Genomic DNA, 18,852 nt, shown 5'->3' on the forward strand with positions numbered 1-18,852 from the left:
TTAGACTGCATTGAAAATATGGGCTCACAGCAGATGGTGGGGTCCTGAAGGTGATCTGCCCTGGCTAAAATTTCTCACTAATAAATGTATAAAACTAGACTTCCAAGTGAAGCTCAGGACCAGACAACTATGGGAATTTCACACAGGATTGGCTTTAGACTTGACCTCCACACAAATAACCTCTCTTGTGGCAGAAAGAAATGAATTTCCCAAACCCATAGATCAGGATAGCATCCCCTTTGTCTTCATACTTTTATTTATTTTTTAAAAATATTTTTAAAAATCTATTCATTTGTACGGACGCCTGGGTGGCTCAGTGGGGTGATCCCAGAATCCCACATTGGGCTTCCTATGGGGAACCTTCTTCCCTCTGCCTAGGTCTCTGCCTCTCTCTCTCTCTCTCTCTCTGTGTGTGTGTCATGAATAAATAAATGAAATCTTAAAAAAAATTATTCATTTTTAGAGAGAGAGCAAGGGGAAGGTAGAGGAGGAGAGAGAGGGACAAGCCAACTCCGCAGTGAGCACAGAGCCCTAAACTGGTTCCATCCCAGGATCCTGAGGTCTTGACCTAAGCCAAAATCAAGAGTCTGATGGCCAACCAAGTAAGCCACCCAGGCACCCTTCATACCATTAAAAGTAGACTTCATGTTAAAATATCTTCATAAATCTATGGATGAAAAAAATCTTCAGTAGGTAATCAGAGACATACTCTATTTCATACCATAGCAATAACTTTTAAATGCAATATTGCTAATTATCTTTGCAAAATGATATTCAATCAAAATAGCAGTTTTCTGAGTAGCTACTGAATGACTTAGAAGGAACCTCATGTGATTGTCTAAGAAAATGCTTTATCTATAATTTTATTTTCCTTTATATAGTTTTATAGGCAGAAACTGACAAGAACATATAATGATATCACTAATAATCAAATCAGGAAATTATTTTGACTTTTTTTACTTTCTAATGAATACAGTTCACTAATTATATTAGTTCATATTTTGGGCAAACAGAATCAATTAAATGGGTGAATGGAGCTACATTTCTGAAATTAAATTTTGTTATGTAAGCTGAACCTAACCTTAACAAAAGATCATTTAGACTAATTCCATATGATGCCAAAATAAATTCACTCAAATTGATTATTGAATTATAGAGAAAACCTTAGACTTGCCAAGTTCATAAAAAAGGCAGTATTTTTTAAATTGTAATTAGCTAAGAGTGCAATCGAGAATCTAAAAACACACACAAAAATTGTAACATTAGACAAAAAATATGTTCAATTTGTAAGAGACTATTACAAGAATCATAGCTCAGAAATAGCATATTTTATTATCAACTCAAAACTGTAAAATGGCTTAATAAGAACCATTAGTTGATAGCATTCTAGAAATGAATTTAATTATCATAGAAATTATTCACAAGCAAAAGTTTTCTTGTGTGGGCATCTGGAAATCTTTTCTCTAAACACCCCTTCAGAGGTTACACATGAAGAAAATAATTTTCTCTGGATGCCTGGGTGGCACAGTTGATTAAGCATCTGACTCCTGGTTTCAGCTCAGTCATGATCCCAGGGTCATGAGATCCAGCCCGTTTCTGGCTCCAAGCTCGGTCCCTCCCACTCGTGCTCTCTCTCTCTAAAATAAAAAAAAAAAAAAAATCTAAAAAAAAAAAAAAAACAACAAAAACATGAAAAGCTGTCTCTCCCAAACCTACTAACACTCAGTATTTATTTAATTATCAATCTGGAGGAGCACCTGGCTCAGTCAGTTGAGAATCGGACTTGTGTTTTTAGCGTAGGTTATGAACTCGGGGTCCTAAGATTGAGCCCCTTATCAGGCTATGCTCTGGGTGAGGAATGTATTCAGATTCTTTCTCTCTCCCTTCCTCTCTCTCCCTCCCCCACACCCTCAGCTTACTTACATGCTCTATTTCTAAAATAAATAAAAAATATTTTTAAAAAAGAATATATTAATTATCAATTTGGAAAAATCTAAGAGGAAGAACTCTTCCTAGATAATAAATGACATTGCACTATTGCAATGTCACCTTGTTCCTCAAAATGCTATAGAATGATGATAGTGTGCCTTTCTTTCTTTTTTTTTAATTTTTATTTATTTATGATAGTCACACAAACACAGAGAAAAAGAGAGAGAGAGAGAGAGAGAGAGAGAGAGAGAGGCAGAGACATAGGCAGAGGGAGAAGCAGGCTCCATGCACCGGGAGCCCGACATGGGATTCCATCCCAGGTCTCCAGGATCGCGCCCTGGGCCAAAGGCAGGCGCTAAACCGCTGCGCCACCCAGGGATCCCTAGTTTGCCTTTCTTATGTGTTTAATCATTTCCAGATATTTTTTACCATGTTTGTATCAATTCAATGTTTGCAATAAAACTTTAATAAGCAGTGATATATTGGGTAAATTTAATGCATTATATGTGATGAGGATCTTCAGAAATCTTATAAGTATGTTAGAGATAGTATAGTTTCATGTGCTCCGCATTTCAACATGAAAAAAATGGATCCATCATGGCTTATAAAGATGAGAAAAACCCCATTGTTTGAACACATATGTTGAAACCAACAGTTTCTCCAAAACTTCCTAGGAGTATGATAAATGTCAAATGTGCTTCAGTTAGTTCCTCAGAAAGAATTTGATGTTGAACAGTCTTAAGTCATTTCAAGTACAAGAGCTGCCATTAAGAAGTCTGAGACAAATAGTTACAGACTGGGTATTTTTCTGTAATTGTGATCCAATTTCACACTGGTTTTAAGGTCACAAAAGCTCAAAGGGTATTCCTGATACATGATCTCATTCTCCATCAGATGAGACCAGCCCTCATGAGTACATGTTGCAATGAGACTATCTTCAAAATTGAAGAGATTGCTATGGAAGTAGGAGCAGGATAATGTGTCAGGAAATATACAAAGGATTATTAATAAAGCACAATGAACATAAGAATCAATTACTTAAGTGTCACAGGTTACCAACTTCATAATGATGACATACAACTTCTTTCAGTCTTCAGTTGTGTTTTTAAAAGCTTTGGAAAGAAATACAATTGATCTAATCTATCATGGATAGACAGACTCATGATCCTTTTCCTCTGCAAAACAAGGCAGACTTTTTTTTTTTTTTTAAATTTCCACTATTGGACACTTTTCCAAAGTTTAAGAGCTATAGAACAAGTGGAATAGCTTTTATTTTATAGTTGTGTCAACATTACCCAATCGTGGTTGTAGAGCTGGTTATTCTTTAACTTCTCTTACACTCTTGGGAACCTCTGCCCTCCAAGACATAAAAAGAGAAAATGAAGTTGCATTGTAGTAGAAGAGATTAAAGCTACATATAACAATTTCTAGACAGAAAGAATTGTTAAATCTTGAACACAGTAAGAGAAATTGATGAGTCTTTCTACCTCCCCCATCTCCTTTCTTTTCCTCTCTTGTTTCTTCTTACCTCTCTAATCATTTTAAAGACATTCCTCTCTAAAGATAAACTGCGTGGCATGCTTCATTCTGTTTTAGATGAGACTTAGTTAGATGAAAACATTGTATTTTAGATTAAAAAATAAAAGATGTTTAAAATTAAATCAAATTACCTAAGTATGCCACCTTACTCTTTCCCCTCAAACCATCAATAATTACCTCAGAAACAATTGATCAGAAATTCAATTTGCTACTTTAAACCCCCAATTTTTTTGTTGAAAATTTCAGAGAAAAAAAGAAAAACCCAAGTCACCATGAAAAGATTCATATTTCCTAAGTGCATTTACTTGAAACATAAAGTTCACATATTTCATTCTCATCATCTTCATCCCTGGGGACACTGGAAACAATCTTAATAGAAAGCTGAGGTACAAAATACCGAAATATGTCTTGCTAAAATCTCGGCTCAAGCAAACAAAGAACCGTGTAGTTTTTTTTTTTTGTCTTTTTTTTTTTTAATGTTATCACTTCTTTCATATCAACACAGAGCTTCCCAACTGGTATGCTGATACACCCTGATGTGCGCAAATGGGCTGCGTGTGTGCCAGGACAGTGATGCCTCCAACCCTTAGGCTTCTAAGTTGGACCTGGGGCCCAGGCTTTCCCTAGCTTTCAGTCTCTGCTGGAAGAAGCCTTCTTTTTTTCTTTCTTTCTTTTTTTCTTTTCGCCGCAGTGTGCTATAGAAATGTTATTTTCAATGAGTGCTATCCTAATTACAAATGATAAATACATAAGTGTAGGTTTGTTAAAAAAAAAAGGAAGAGAAATACTTTTTTTTTTATGATTTACCAGTTTAAAAAATACACTTGTGTGTGATGCAGCTGTTTTCAAAAGATCCCAGGGAAAAGAGAACAGTAAAATAAACTATTAAAAGCTTTAACTCTCTTACATTTATAGCAAGGTGATTAGTAAAAATCTCCCTCATTCGGACAAATAAAACAAAAAAAGATATTTATTTTGACATCCTGGCTTTCTATTTTCATAGGTCAATTGCACCACTCCATGGACATATAGACCAGTGCTGAGAAAGCCCGTTTTTTCCATGTCTTATTTTTAAAACTACAAATGAAACTTTAGGAAATCTCAGTTAAGCTAGGTCATTTGCTTTTCTGTGGCTCTATTGTTTATGTAAGAGTTTATGTCTCTTAATTCCCATATAGTGACTTGTATATTTTTTCTGAACTTTGGAAATACACCCACAAAAATCATTATAAAATTCTTGGCTCTTGTTGAAAATTTTCCAGAGCATCCACAGCCATACAACTGTTTCATTCAAATACAACAAACAAAGCACAAAACTGATGCTTATTTTTTTGTTTTCAGTTTTTACATATGCAGAGTTCTACTTTTAAGTTGAAGTTATTTCAATATGGTCTTTCATTGTCCTTAGATTTAATTAGTAGACTTTGCCTTTAAAACAATTTCCTTGTGAAAATGTAGCAATTTGATTGTATGCATATGCCATAATCTGTTTGGGGGTTTTTGTTTGTTTGTTTTGCTTTGAGACGGGAGTAATACTATAGAGAAATGAAATATTAAGAAACCTGAGCCTTGACTACCACATAGGATTGAAAAAAAATCTAGAGTAGGAAACATCAACTGCCTCAGAGCCATCATTTTAACTCACCACATTTCATACAAACATTAGGCATTACTAAGAAGCTGACAATGTTTGAAAACGCTTCCATTACCACAAGTATAAATTTACAAGTCATAGCCATTTCAAATATCTGTTTCTTAACATGCCAAAAAATGCAGATAAATCACAAAGCAATTTTAATGTCTAGATAAACATTAAGTGCCAGTCACTATGTTATTGTATTTTATATCTCATTTAATATCACAGCTTGTGAAGTAGGAACTATTTTCCTTACTTCGCTCTGCTACCTGTACAGTTTGAAATATGCATAGGATTTTCAAAGTGAGCAGAAAAGTAAGTTCAAAAGATAAAAATAACTTTAAAATGAGTTAAAAAAAACAATGGAATAATTCATTACCCCAAAGATGATACAGTAGGTACATTAAATTCTAGTCCTAATAATTAGGTAACAGTAGTAGTATTTTCATACGGATGAGAGCTAGGTACAATTCTATTTCTGCTTGTATCCTATCCCTAATTAAAATGAATATCTCAGCAAGTGGTTGAAATCTAAAGAGACCAGAGCCAATGCTCTTTCGAGAGAATGTTCATAAAATTCAACATTCTTAAAAGATTTCTCTCAGAGGAAAGGCAAAATCCTAATGAATGAGATCCCAAGGGTCCCAACTCTATCACCATAGACATTATTATCGTAGATGTAAATGTCAAGGTTTAAAATCCAGATTGATGAATACCCATGGTTAAGGACTGGGTTTTAAGTAAAGGATTCATAATTATTCCATGTACTATCTAGATACTGTACACTACACCTGGCGTGGAGATTGCAGTATGTGGAAATAGATCTAATATGATTGTTATAATCAGTGTTTGTGGAATACATTATAAACTGATTCATGATTTCCCAAATGATACCGATAGTTCTTGTCATTCTATGAGGATTCCAGAGGTAGAAAAGTGAGTATTTGGTTTAATTCTTTACCAACTATTTTCTAGAAAAATATGGCAGCCCTAGATAAGATAATTTTTTGTGCTTCCTGTAACTTATACAAAATGTACATATCTATGTACTATTGTGTCTTTATACTTAATTCCTGTATTGGTTGAGATAATAACCTTTTAAACTAGAGAAGAAAAAATAAAAATAAAAAATACAATGCATTTTCACTTCAAATGATAGGACACTTAGTGGTCACTCAGGGGTAGGCCTAGAATGACTTACTCATCAGGATATAAACAGGTTCCAAAAGATGAGAAGTGGTGCCTTATAATCTGAACTCAACCATAATACCTTCAGAGGACATGGGAACCCATTTGGAGTTTTCAGTCAGACCAAAACACTTGGACACTTATTTTTTTTTAATATTTTATTTATTTGAGAGAGAGAGAGCGCGCGCGCAAGCAGGGGGAGCAGCAGAGGGAGAGGGAGAAGCAAACTCTCTGCTGAGCAGAGAGCCCAATGCAAGGCTCAATCCCAGGACCCTGGGATCATGACCTGACCTGAAGGCAAACACCTAACCCCCTCAGCTACCCAAGTACCCTGTGGACACTTGTTTTTAACAAGGAAAATAATGGCTGTTTGGCGATGATCATTTTCAATTTGCCTAAGAGCCAGGTGACTAGGAAAATAATACTTACCTGGAGAGTTCTGGAGATAAGCATGGTGAGTTGGGACACATTAGCTGAAAGAACGCTGAGATTGTGTGTGTTGTTACTGCTATCTTGCCAAAACCTATAATTTTACCACATACATATTAGATATGTAGGTAACTAGTCAAAAATAGTCATATTAGTACATACATAACTAGTATATTGACTAGTACAAACTGGTCAAAATTCTCTAGATCCGGTAATTCTTGGATGCAGTCATTTGTCCCCAAACTCTTCCTATCTGCATTCAGGTAAATCTCAAGTCAATCACCTACCTCTTCACATGTAAAAGCTGATCTCTACTAGAATCATAGTATCCCAGACTTTGTGGAAGTAAATGAATTTAGAGTCGAAAGGCCAGCTTGCCACACTGAATAGGGATTGAGCATCCAGACATTAACTGCCTCTCTAAGAGATCTTTCTCAAACCTATCTGAACATGAAAATCGTTTAGCACAATTATTTTTACAAAAATTAAGATTCTCAAGTTTCCTTTGGAAATTCAGACTCCAGAAATCTTTATTTTAAAAACATACCTCAGATCATTTTTATGAACAGACAGATGCTTTCCTAAAGCATCTGTCCCCATTATCAGAGCTCCATTACAAACTTCTATGAACTAACTCACCTGCCCAAATTTTGCACAAGCGAACTACAATGGCCATATTAATTTATTCAGTCATGCAGCATTTATTCAATGATATTTAATGGGTATTATATATGAGGCACCTCGGGGGAAAAAAATGAAAAGCTGGAGCTCCACTCATATTCCTCGAACTAAGTCTTGGTAAAATAACACGGAATCTAGATTCACTGTGGAGTGAAGTGCAGGTCCTGAAGGGTTCTGAAGCGTGAGAATGACATAGTCAGGTTTAAGTGTTGAAAATACCACTCTGGGAGTAAAGGTAGACATAGGATGGTGTGGTGATATTGGACTTGTGTCAAGTAAATACTAAGAAGGCTATGTCTGTAGCCAACCAAGAGAGGATGAGAATATATATATACCAGGACAAAGGCAATCCAGAGAGGAGGGTTGCACAGGATTGTTTCAATGAATTTTAGCAAATACAGATATTGGACAAAGACAACATATCACACTGAAAGCCATATTTAGGGATGCCAGGGCGGCTCAGCAGTTGAGCGTCTGCCTTTGGCTCAGGGCGTGATCCTGGAGTCCTGGGATTGAGTCCCACATTGAGCTTCCTGCATGGAGCCTGCTGCTCCCTCTGCCTATGTCTCTGCCTCTCTCTCTCTCTCTCTCTCTCTCTCTCTGTCTCTCATGAATAAAGAAATAAAATCTTAAAAAAGACATACTTATTTAATTTTTGAGATTTTATTTCTTTATTCATGAGAGAGAGAGAGAAGCAGAAACATAGGCAGAGGCTCCATGCAGGGAGCCTGATGCCAGAATGGATCCCAGGTCTCCAGGATCACGCCCTGGGCTGAAGGCGGCGCTAAACCGCTGAGCCACCCGGGCTGCCCAACATATTTATTTTTTAAAAATAGTGGATATTAACAAGCATTAAACATTGATAAATCATGCCGTTCACCAAAATATTAAGTACTTAAAAAAGTTTGTGGCCAGATTGGAGATACAAAGGTGTATACAATGAAAATCTCTGTTTGCAGGCATCAACTTTTAGCAAGAAAATCACAACTATACAGACAATTAAAATAGCATAGTATTTAAAAGAAGGGCTATAATGACACTATTAAAAAGTATCATCCCCTTAGGGAGGAGGAGATGCATTTAATGTTTTAGAGAATATGTATGTGAGAACATAATAAGTAAATAATCCTTTCAGAAATAGTGATTTCTTGCATAGTCTTCTGTTAATTATGGAAAAGTTTTAAACATTTATTTAGAGTCTATTCTCTTTGAAAAGAAATGATAGGTGGCTGGGTGATATTACTGGTCACAGTAGATGAGAAGAGGCATACAACTCCAACAGTAAAATTAAATCCATAAAAAGCACTGAATACTTCCCAGAATATTATTTACAAAAATCACCATGTTGTGAATCAAAGTTCTATTTAAAATTGCTTTTCCATATTACTCTATTGAGGCTTTCTATTTAATGAGATGTCTGGCAGGGAAGATTTGAGGAACATTTATCCAAAATGCCAGAACCGCTTTCCACTTTGCTAAAATGCTAGTAAGAAGCTTTGAAAGTGGCAACACATTTGTGAGACATCATTGTCAAATTTCCCCTAAAGGAACAATGTGAATAGATAGTAAGAGAGCCGTGAATCAGATTGTCAATGCTGGGCTTATGCTATTGAGTTTCCGCGAACATGTTCCTAATTTTGCAGTCACTTCTCCATTTTAGGAATGAATTCCACTTTTCAAATTACTTTTTACAAATGTTTAATCCCACATGACCCTTTATTCTATAATTCATCAAATTCTATTATTCATCCTACTCCTGGATAATATGTGCATAAAGAATTAAACCGATTTAAAGATCACCAACCCAATACAAAAGTTAATACAATAATAATAATAATAATAATAATAATAATAATAATTGCTTGGAACAATCAGAATGCATTCCAAGTTTAATTATCTGCCAGATTGGATTAGCCACTGGGCTAGATAGATCTGACTACGTTGTATTGGTGCTAATTTATTTACGTATTCATATCATTTGCCTTTCTGATAAAAGAATGTGTTTTTGGTTGGGATTTACTATGTTTTTTCACCTTTGTATCTACAGAAATCCTGGGCACATAAAATTTAGGATCTCAATAATTGTTTGATGGATGGCTAGTTGACTCCTTAAAAGAATCAATGAACTTTTTCTCTGTCTGATTATTTGTATTGGATTTGTACTCTTTTATCAGTTATTCAATTTTGGGGTTGACATAAGATTTGATTTGAAATTTTTTAAACTTTGATATGAACCGAAGTTGATAATGTAAAAATAACCACTGAATTAGGTGCTTTTCCATTCTAAAAAAAAAAAATGAATGAATAGGTTCTCAAAATGTTGAGTTTTTTAACAGATATTTATCTGAGCACTTTCACACTCCTGGGATATTTTTTCAAACAGGAAAAAAAATTTACCAGCTGTAAGCTTGAAAACTATCATGAAAAAAATAGTAACCTAGAGGAAAAAATATATGAAGGTAAGAAAAATAACAGCGCTGAGACTTCAAGAAATAATACATTTTTCAGTAATCCCTTTCCAGTATTCATCCATTTGATCAACGGCATTGTCTTCCAATGTTCTCTAAAGGGTAATTAGGTAAATACTTAGCATTCTTATAATAATAATTAAAAAAAGGTAGTCTGCTACTCAGAGAAAATAAACAATCTAACAAGGGAAAGAACACTAAAGAAAAGAATAGTTAAACCAGATCTAAGGGGAGAATAAGCATAAAAGAAGCAAATAACATAATTAACTAAGATGTCAGAATGTAAATCAGTGGAAAACATAATTGTACTTTAATCTATAAAAAAGACAATGGCCCAAGGTAATTTATACTGTCTCCTCGTGATCTCTATTATCATTTACACTGAAAATAGTGCCATTTGAAATGCTGTTACTTGTATATGATGATGGTGCTATGACCCATCAGTAACAAATCTACAAAATTGTTTTGTTTTTGGAGTAAGAAAGGGTTGGCAATAAATTCATTCACACTCTCTCATCTGGTCCTCTTGTGAGCAATGGTGTACATTGGCAAGTTGAAGTTACAGCTGCAGTCAGTGAGCCCAGAACAAAACAAAACAAAACAAAAACCCAGTGAGTGAAAAATCAATCAGATTGTAATTAGTGCATAGGGGAGATTGAATACCCTAACCTGACATATTAGCACCAAGTTCTGACCAACTAAGCTTAACTATCCATATGGTATCAAAAATGCATCTATATTTAATCCAGTGTTTAAAAATGGTATTTGTTAAACCCTGATGAATTTTAGATAGCATCCCCAATTCTTCCTCACTGTATATACTTCAGCATGTGTATTATAACAGAGTGCCAGGCATCACTTAACATTAGAACTATGAGAAAGTAAGAGAAAAATGCTTGGTATGTCTCAACCTTTTTTGGTGGGAAAATGCAAGCCAAGTAATATTTTGAGTGGTTGGCTCATGTGGGTCACTCAATCACTGGCTGGAGAGCTTGATGTCCTCACAAAATAAAAAACTAAATTTTTTGACTTGATGCCTCTGATGGAATGTTGTAAGAAGATGTGTTTAAATGGCAATAGCATAATCCAGCACAGGTTTTATAGCCAAGCATAAGGAAGAGCATCACTGATATTCAAGAACTACCCTGTGCCACATGTCATCCCAGTTCCTAATGTAATACGTTATGTTTGATCCTCACAATAGAAATATGAGGTAGTTGTTATATCCTCGTTTTCTAGATAAGAAACTAAATTGTGAGATAAAAAAACTTACCCAGGGTCGAAAATAGTGAAGGCTTCATTCAGAATTTGACTACAAAGAGTTATGCCAAACTCCATAATTGTTTTTATTAAAGATAAGGTAAGTATAACCAACCAACTTGATAAGACTTATGTCATTTGCATTATTTATACTATCCGATAGATATAATGAATTGACCTAATAACCCAAGTGAAGAACATGGATCTCAGATATCAATAATTATGACCAAGAGCTTTATAGACACAGGACATATTGACAGAAATGCCCTATTTTCTCAGGTTGTGTGTGTGTGTGTGTGTGTGTGTGTGTAGCTTTATCTTAAAGACTTTGCTAAATTGGCAGAATTCTTGGGTAGTCACAAAATTCCAGTGATTCTAACGTTTTAAGAGATGATTATAACCCAGAAACCAAACATCTGTGAGGCTAAAAATAAAAGCATTTCTTTCATTACTTTACCAAGACTTTCCGAAATGCTATCAGCGTGGCTTATCAAGACCCCGATTAATACAGACAGCCCAATATCTCTTATATTAAACCACATGCTCCAAGCTCAATCAAAGCAATTCTAATTTGCCATTCTCTGTGAGGTTTTTCTGTTTCAACAAACTTGGGAACATTATTTTATTGACAAATTCTGTGGCAACTCTGCAAGAGCAAAGTTACATACTACATACCTATATATATACAGGCAAACTTTCAATCACTGATATGCATGTAAATGAATCAGTGAAACAATCGTTCAAAAAGTTATTGGAAGGTTGATTTAAAGTTTCTTTCTCTGTACCACCATGATCTCCAATGAATTCTATTTTATTACTTGACCATGTTGTATTGTAAATGCCTTTTGCCTCAATTAGAGGATGAACTTTATAAGGTCAGAGACTGTTTTTTTCTCTATGAACCCAGTGTATAATGCAGTTCTGGCATTTACTGATTATTTATTCAATAAATAAATGAATAATATAAAGTAAAATATAAAATATCATAATGGCATCATTGGTTATAATGTGTTTGCATCTGTGAACAGATCTGATTTCTTCTTACACATCCTTGAATGCTTGAAAATACATCTTTAGTTCATCCAGCCACAAATTTTATAGAAGAAAGATATATTTAATCATGTATAGATGAAATAGAATTATTACTCAAAAGCAACAGGAGCCACCTAGAGTGCCCATGACAGAAGCTGAAAGGGTTGGCTTTCCTTGAATTCTAAGCAATTGTTGCATGCTGGTCCCTGGACAATAATATAAAGCTGGTAAAGTTTGTATTTAAGATGACCTTCACCCTTCATTTTTTGAACTTTTTTGACCTTTTGTCTCCTTCCCATACATCCAGAGCCTTTGGGATGTGCTCTGACTGTCAAGACTCTGATGTTGTGGAAAAAAAGGATAAGCTTTCCCTCTACTAGAACTAGGTAACTGGCTTGGGCGTGAGTTAATTTCTCTGGCACTTAGTACCCATGGTGTAAATTCAGAATAATAATGATCTTCCTCTGAGGGTTTAGGCCTATGTGAAAGGACGCAAGTGAGGATGCTCTGCAAACTATAGAACATTAAATGGATATTTGATGTTGTATAAAACATCCTTAAAATTGAAGAACTTCTAATGTCCTCTTTGCTCTGAAGTACCCATGACCTAAATAACTTCATTCTCTCTTCTCTCCAAATTCCTGTCAGTACAATTGTTGGGCCTGAAAATACTCTGATTATTGCCTAAATTTATTCGCTTTAATCTAAAATGCCTAATAAACACGAAAACTACCTTAGTATGTTAATTTTTAAAAAGATTTTATTTATTTATTCATGACAGACACAGAGAGAGAGAGGCAGAGACACAGGCAGAGGGAGAAGCAGGCTCCATGCAAGGAACCCAATGCAGGACTTGATCAGGGTGTGGCTCAGGGTGTGAGCCAAAAGCAAAGGGATCAGCCTTTGAGCCACCCAGGCGTCCCAGTTTGTTAGTATTTTTAAAGAGGGTATTGTATATCCAGTTATTCTGAAGGCTGCTGAGGATGAGTACTTTTCTGTCTAATCTCACTGCTAATTCGTACTCTAATAAACACAGGGGTCAGAAAGGCACCATCCCAGAAAGAAAAGGCTATTCATCTCAATTTTAAGGCTACAACACATGAAGGATGGTAATTTAATTTCCTGAAATTTGCTCATCTGAAAGTTTAATTAACAGAAACCAAGATACTAAAATAGTTTTGTATCAAATATATAGAATAGTGGTACTTAACTGCTAGATGACTTATGTTTCCATAGTGATTGTTAAAATTATATTTATAAAAGAAACCAAGTGTAACCATTTTAGCAATTCTACAAAGGCATACTCTAAGAGGTAAAATTAAAGTTAAAAAAATGAGACCATTTATAATGGGTCGTTATGACTCTGAATAACGATGATTATTGGTTCTGCTTAATAAAACTGTCATCTAACACAAAATAGATATTAAGCTAAATTACATTACATTATCATTCTATCATGCTACAAAATTCAATGCAAAGCCTTTAAAAGAAATAAATCCACAAGAAAACAGGCCCGGATGGAGTAACTGGGTGACAAGCACTAAGGAGGGCACTTGTTGTGATAAGCACTGGGTTTTATACTATGTGTTGGCAAATCGAATTTAAATTTAAAAAATTAAACAAAAAAGAAAAAGGCCCAATATTAACCTTTTTTACCTATTTCAAAATGGTCTCAATTAATAAAGGAAACTATATGAAAAATCAAAACAAAACAAAACACAGGTATGCTGTAAAATGCTTCTTACTAGAGCAAACAAAACTCAGTCATTAAATACATATTTTTAAAAATGATCTAGCTTTGGTATGATACTCGATAAAGCCAGGATCAGCTTTTCTCAAGCTTTTCTCCAGTCATTCAGCTTTTGCTTCTTCATTCCAAAGTGTTTCTTTCCTGTCAGTTTCCACTGTCCCCTCTGCTGACTAACTCACAAAATCTAGGTAGTGGTATCTATCAATACCACTCCTAAATCTGATCACACTCAGGCAATGCTTCTTTCAAGGTGTTTCTCATGCTTCCAAAACCAAACTCACACATGTTGTGAAAATACAGATTTCTAGATCTTTTTCAAGACTTACTGAATCAGAAGCTATGTGGTGAGGCCTGTGAATCTGCATTTTAATGTTCACCCAAGGCGTTTATACATAACCCTGGTTTGTGAATCATTGTACTTGAACTATTGACAAATAGTAAAGATTCTAGGGTATACTACTGTTCAGTTTAACACTTAGTCGGTTTGCATTTAATTCATTATTGAAAATATGTACTTGGAGATATGCAATTCACCAGGCTGTTTGCTAGGTACTAGAGTTACTAAGATGATGGAACATCTTTTCTCTCATGCATCTTGTAACATGATCATAGGATTTTCCTTTCTGGAAACACAATCTCAATATTATACCATTATTTCTTCAAGACTTAGTATAGAATCCTGAGTTCTCTGTTTCCACGAGTATAAGCCAAAAAAGAGCTTTCAAATAAAGCAAGCTAATCATTGAAATAAAACAATAATAGATACTATATGGACCACACATAAATGAAGAAACAATGACTGAGTAGGAAGACTGAAGTGTGCAAAATGTAGCACAGAAAGAGAAAGAAAATAAAGACATAAAAGGAAATTTAAGAGACATGGAGAAAGCAAAATCAAGAAGCTCTAATATACATCAAATAAGAGTTTCAGTAACAAAGAATGGTGTTCATAGGAAGAGGAAATATTTGAAAAGATGGCAGAAAAACTTCTTGAACTGAAGAAAGGGATGAGTCCTCATATTAAGAAGTTACATAAAAATGAAACAAATTATACCTACTTGCTTTACAGTGGGATTGCAGAACATCAGGGGACAAATGAAAATCTTAGAAGGAACCAGAGATAAAAGAGAAATAAGCTCTTCATTTACAAAGGAAGAGTCAGCCTGACCTTATCAGCTTTAGGAGAGGCTGGAAGAGTATAGGGTAAAAGTTCAAAGTGCTGAGAAAATAACATTCAAAGTAAAGATAATCATTTAAGAGAGAGGGTAGAATGAAAAAGTTTAAGGACACACAAGGAATTATAGTTTCTGACCCTCACTTGGAAGAAATACCAAAGGATGTACCTCATTAAAAAACAAATTAATCCATAAAGAGGGAATACGATTCAGGAAGAAATCGTGCAAGTAAGTTGCTAAGATATATTGCTAAATCTAACTAGAAATGACAATAATATTCTAAAGACAATTTTTTATTGTTTAAATAAAAACTAGAACTAAATTGTGGATAATGCAAATCTCTCTTGACAAGAGATTTATAAAAATGGATTGTCAACAGGCAATTTTATAGCTTAAATTAATTTGAGGAGATATCAAGAGGCACTTGAATTAACATTAAATGTGTAATCAAAATCAGCTTATTTTCCTTTATATCATTAATTTAATAGCAACTAAACTCTATTGATTTTAAAACAGATTTTTTACCACTTTTCCCTAAAAGGATTGTTTTGTTTGAAGCAATAGTCAGTCTTGTTATAGTAATTTTGAACATGTGAAATATGTCAAATATGTAACTGTAGAATGATTAACTCTTTATAAACAATTAAGACTCCTGTTTAAAGAGTAAAAATACTTATCAAAGAGAGCCTATTTTTTTCAGGTCATACCCATCAGTTACTGTTATAACACTGCAGGCATACCTTGCTTTTGTGTTTTGCTTTATTGTGCTTTGCAGATATCACAGTTTCTACAAATTGAAGGTGTATGATAAACTTGTGTTGAGCAAGTCTGTGGGCATCATTTTTTCCAAAAGCATTTGCTCACTTTGCATTTCTAGGTCATATTTTAGTAATTCTTCCAATATTTTAAACTTTTATTTATATTTATTATGGTGATCTGTTATCAGTGAGTGATCTTTGATGTCATTATTGTAATTGTTTTTGGGGCATCACGAACTGTGCCCATATAAGACAGAGAACTTAACTGATAAATGTTGTGTGTGCTCTGACTGCTCCACCTGACCAGTTGTTCCCCTGTCTCTCTCAGCTTGGGCCTCCCTGTTCCCTGAGACACACAATATTGAAATTAGGCCAATTGATAATCCTACAATGAATGCCTCTAAACATTCAAATGAAAGGAAGAATCATATGTCTCTCAAATCAAAAGTTAGCAATGATGAAGCTTAGGGAGAAAGGCATATCAAAAGCCAAGACAGACCAAAAACTAGGCCTCTTATGCCAGTAAGCCAAGTTGTGAAGCAAAAGAAAAGTTCTTGAAGGAAATTAAAAGCAACTACTTTGGTGAACACTCAAATGATCAGAAAACAAAACATTCTTGGTGCTGGTATGGAGAAAGTTCTAGTGATCTTAACAGAAAATCAAATTAGCCACAACATTCCCTTAAGCCAAAGCCTAATCCAGCACAAGACCCTAACTCTGCAATTCTGTGAAGGCTGAGAGGTGAGGAAGCTGCAGAAGAAAAGCTGGAAGCTAGCAGCAAGAGGTTGGTTTGTGAGCCTTAAGAAGCCATCTCCATAAAATAAATGTGCAAGGTGAAGCAGCAAGTACTGATGGAGAAGTTGCCGCAAATTATCAGAAGATCTAGCTAAGATAATTCATGAAGGTGACTACACTCAGCGATAGATTTCCAATGGAGATAAACCAGTCTTCTAATGGAAGAAGATGCTCTGTAGGATTTTCATTGCCAGAGAGAAGTCAATGTCTGGCTTGAAAGCTTGAAAGAAGTAGCTAACTTTGGGGCTAGTGCAGCTGGTAACTTGAAGCCGAAGCCGATGTTCCCTGACCACTCCAAAAATCCTAGGGCCTTCAAGAATAATGCTAAATCCACTTTGCCTGCTCTCTATAAATGGAACAAATAAAGCCTGGATGACGGTGTATTCTGGTTACAATATGGTTTACTGAATATTTTCTCTTTATTTTTAAGATTTTATTTATTTATTAGTAACAGGGAGAGAGAGATAGAGAGGCAGGGGGAGAAGCAGGCTCTATGCAGGGAGCCCAACACGGGACTCGATCCTGGGTCTCCAGGATCACACCCTGGGCTGAAGAAGGTGCTAAACCGCTAAGCCACCAGGGCTGCCCAGTTTCCTGAATATTTTAAGCCCATTGTAGAGACCTCTTACTCAGGGAAAGAAAAAAAAAGATTCCTTTCAAAATATTCATATTTTGTACCTGGTCATCCAAGAGCTCTGATGGAGAATTACAATGGGATTAATGTTGTTTTTATGCCTGCTAACACAACATTTATTCTGCAGCCCATGAATCAAGGAGTAATTTTGACTTTCAAGTCTTATTTAAAAAACATAGTTTGTAAGGCTATAGCTGCCACAGATATTTTTTCCTTTGAGGGACCTGAGCAAAGTCAACTGAAAACCTTCTGGGAAGGATTCATGATTCTAGATGTCATTAAGAACGTTCATGATTCAAGAGAAGAGGTCACAATATCAACATGAATAGGAGTTTGGAGTAAGTTGATTCCCACCCTCATGGATGACCTGGAGGGGTTCAGGACTTCAGTGGAGGCAGTAACTGCAGATGTGGTGGAAACAGAGAACTAGAAGTAGAAGTAGAGCCTGGACATGTGACTGGATGGCTGCAATATCATGATCAAACTTTTATGGAGGCGGAGTGCTTCTTTCGGATGAGAAAAGACAGTGGTTTCTTGAGCTGGAAACTACTCCTGGTGAAGATGCTGTGAAGACTGTTGAAATGACAACAAAGGAGTTAGAATATTTCATACACTTAGTTAATAAAGCAGTGGCAGAGTCTGAGAGGACTGACTACAGTTTTAAAAGAAGTTCTGCTGTGGGTAAAATGCTAGCAAAAAGCATCATATGCTACAGAGAAATCGTTTATGAAAAGAAGACTAAATTGGTGCATCAAACTTCATTGCTGTCTTATTTTAAGAAATTGCTACAGCCACCTCAACCTTCCGCAGCCACCAGTACTGGTCAGTCAGCAGCCATCAGCATCGAGGCAAGCCCCTCCACCAGCAGAAAGATTATGACTCACTGAAAGCTCTGATGATGGTTAATATTTTTTAGCAAGAAAATATTTTTAAATTAAGATATGTACATTGTTTTTTAAAGATATAATGCTACTGGACACTTAATAGATCACAGTGAAATGTAAACATAACTTTTCTTTTAAGATAACTTTAGTATGCATTGCGAAACCAAAACTTTCATTTGACTTGCCTTATTGTGCCTTATTGTGATATTCATTTTATTGAGGTGGTCTGGAATCAAATTAGCAATATCTTTGAGGTGTGCCTGTTTGGACAAAGAGAAGTGGCCATTTGTGGCAGAAAAAGAGCAACTTGTTTATTATGTAATTTAGGAGCTTTCTTATGGAGCTTGATTGGTGTGTTTGCATTTATATTGTAAATTGTACACTGTATATTGTACAGTGTATTGTATTGTAAATTGTAAACTGTATATTGTAGTATATACAGTACTTAATAGTGTAGAGTTTTCCCCTAAGTTAAGAATAGGAACAATGACAAAAAATTTTGAAAAAAGTGTTTTTGGTAAAGTCAAAGAAATAAATTATTTTTTCCTAAGAGATATTTGGCTCTGTTTCTAAGAGTATCTTTAAGAAGATACTTAGGAAATAAACATGAACTTTCATACTTAATGAGAAATTCAGAGAATGCTCTGAGTTCAGTATTAAGTTTAAAAAATTGTTGGCATTACTGACATCATAC

The 18,852-nt window shown here is 35.1% G+C and overlaps 1 long non-coding RNA gene across 6 annotated transcripts in view; it reads right to left on the reverse strand.

Annotated features, from left to right (window-relative positions):
• Nucleotides 1-288: 288 nt before the first annotated feature.
• The window catches only part of LOC112640801 (uncharacterized), a 184,068-nt gene continuing 165,504 nt past the window's right edge, over nt 289-18,852 (reverse strand). For 2 of the 6 annotated variants that reach the window (XR_004816952.2, XR_004816948.2), the window contains 3 exons: nt 6,722-6,815; nt 3,225-3,281; nt 291-1,637 (listed from right to left, as the gene is read on the reverse strand). This is a non-coding gene — a long non-coding RNA (uncharacterized LOC112640801). Of the gene's footprint in view, nt 1,638-3,224; nt 3,282-6,721; nt 6,816-18,852 lie in introns of all 6 variants that reach the window. The other 4 variants (XR_007411431.1, XR_007411432.1, XR_007411433.1 and 1 more) reach the window with 3 other exon arrangements.

The sequence above is a fragment of the Canis lupus genome, chromosome 6 (assembly GCF_003254725.2).
Source record: "Canis lupus dingo isolate Sandy chromosome 6, ASM325472v2, whole genome shotgun sequence".
NCBI lineage: Eukaryota > Metazoa > Chordata > Mammalia > Carnivora > Canidae > Canis > Canis lupus.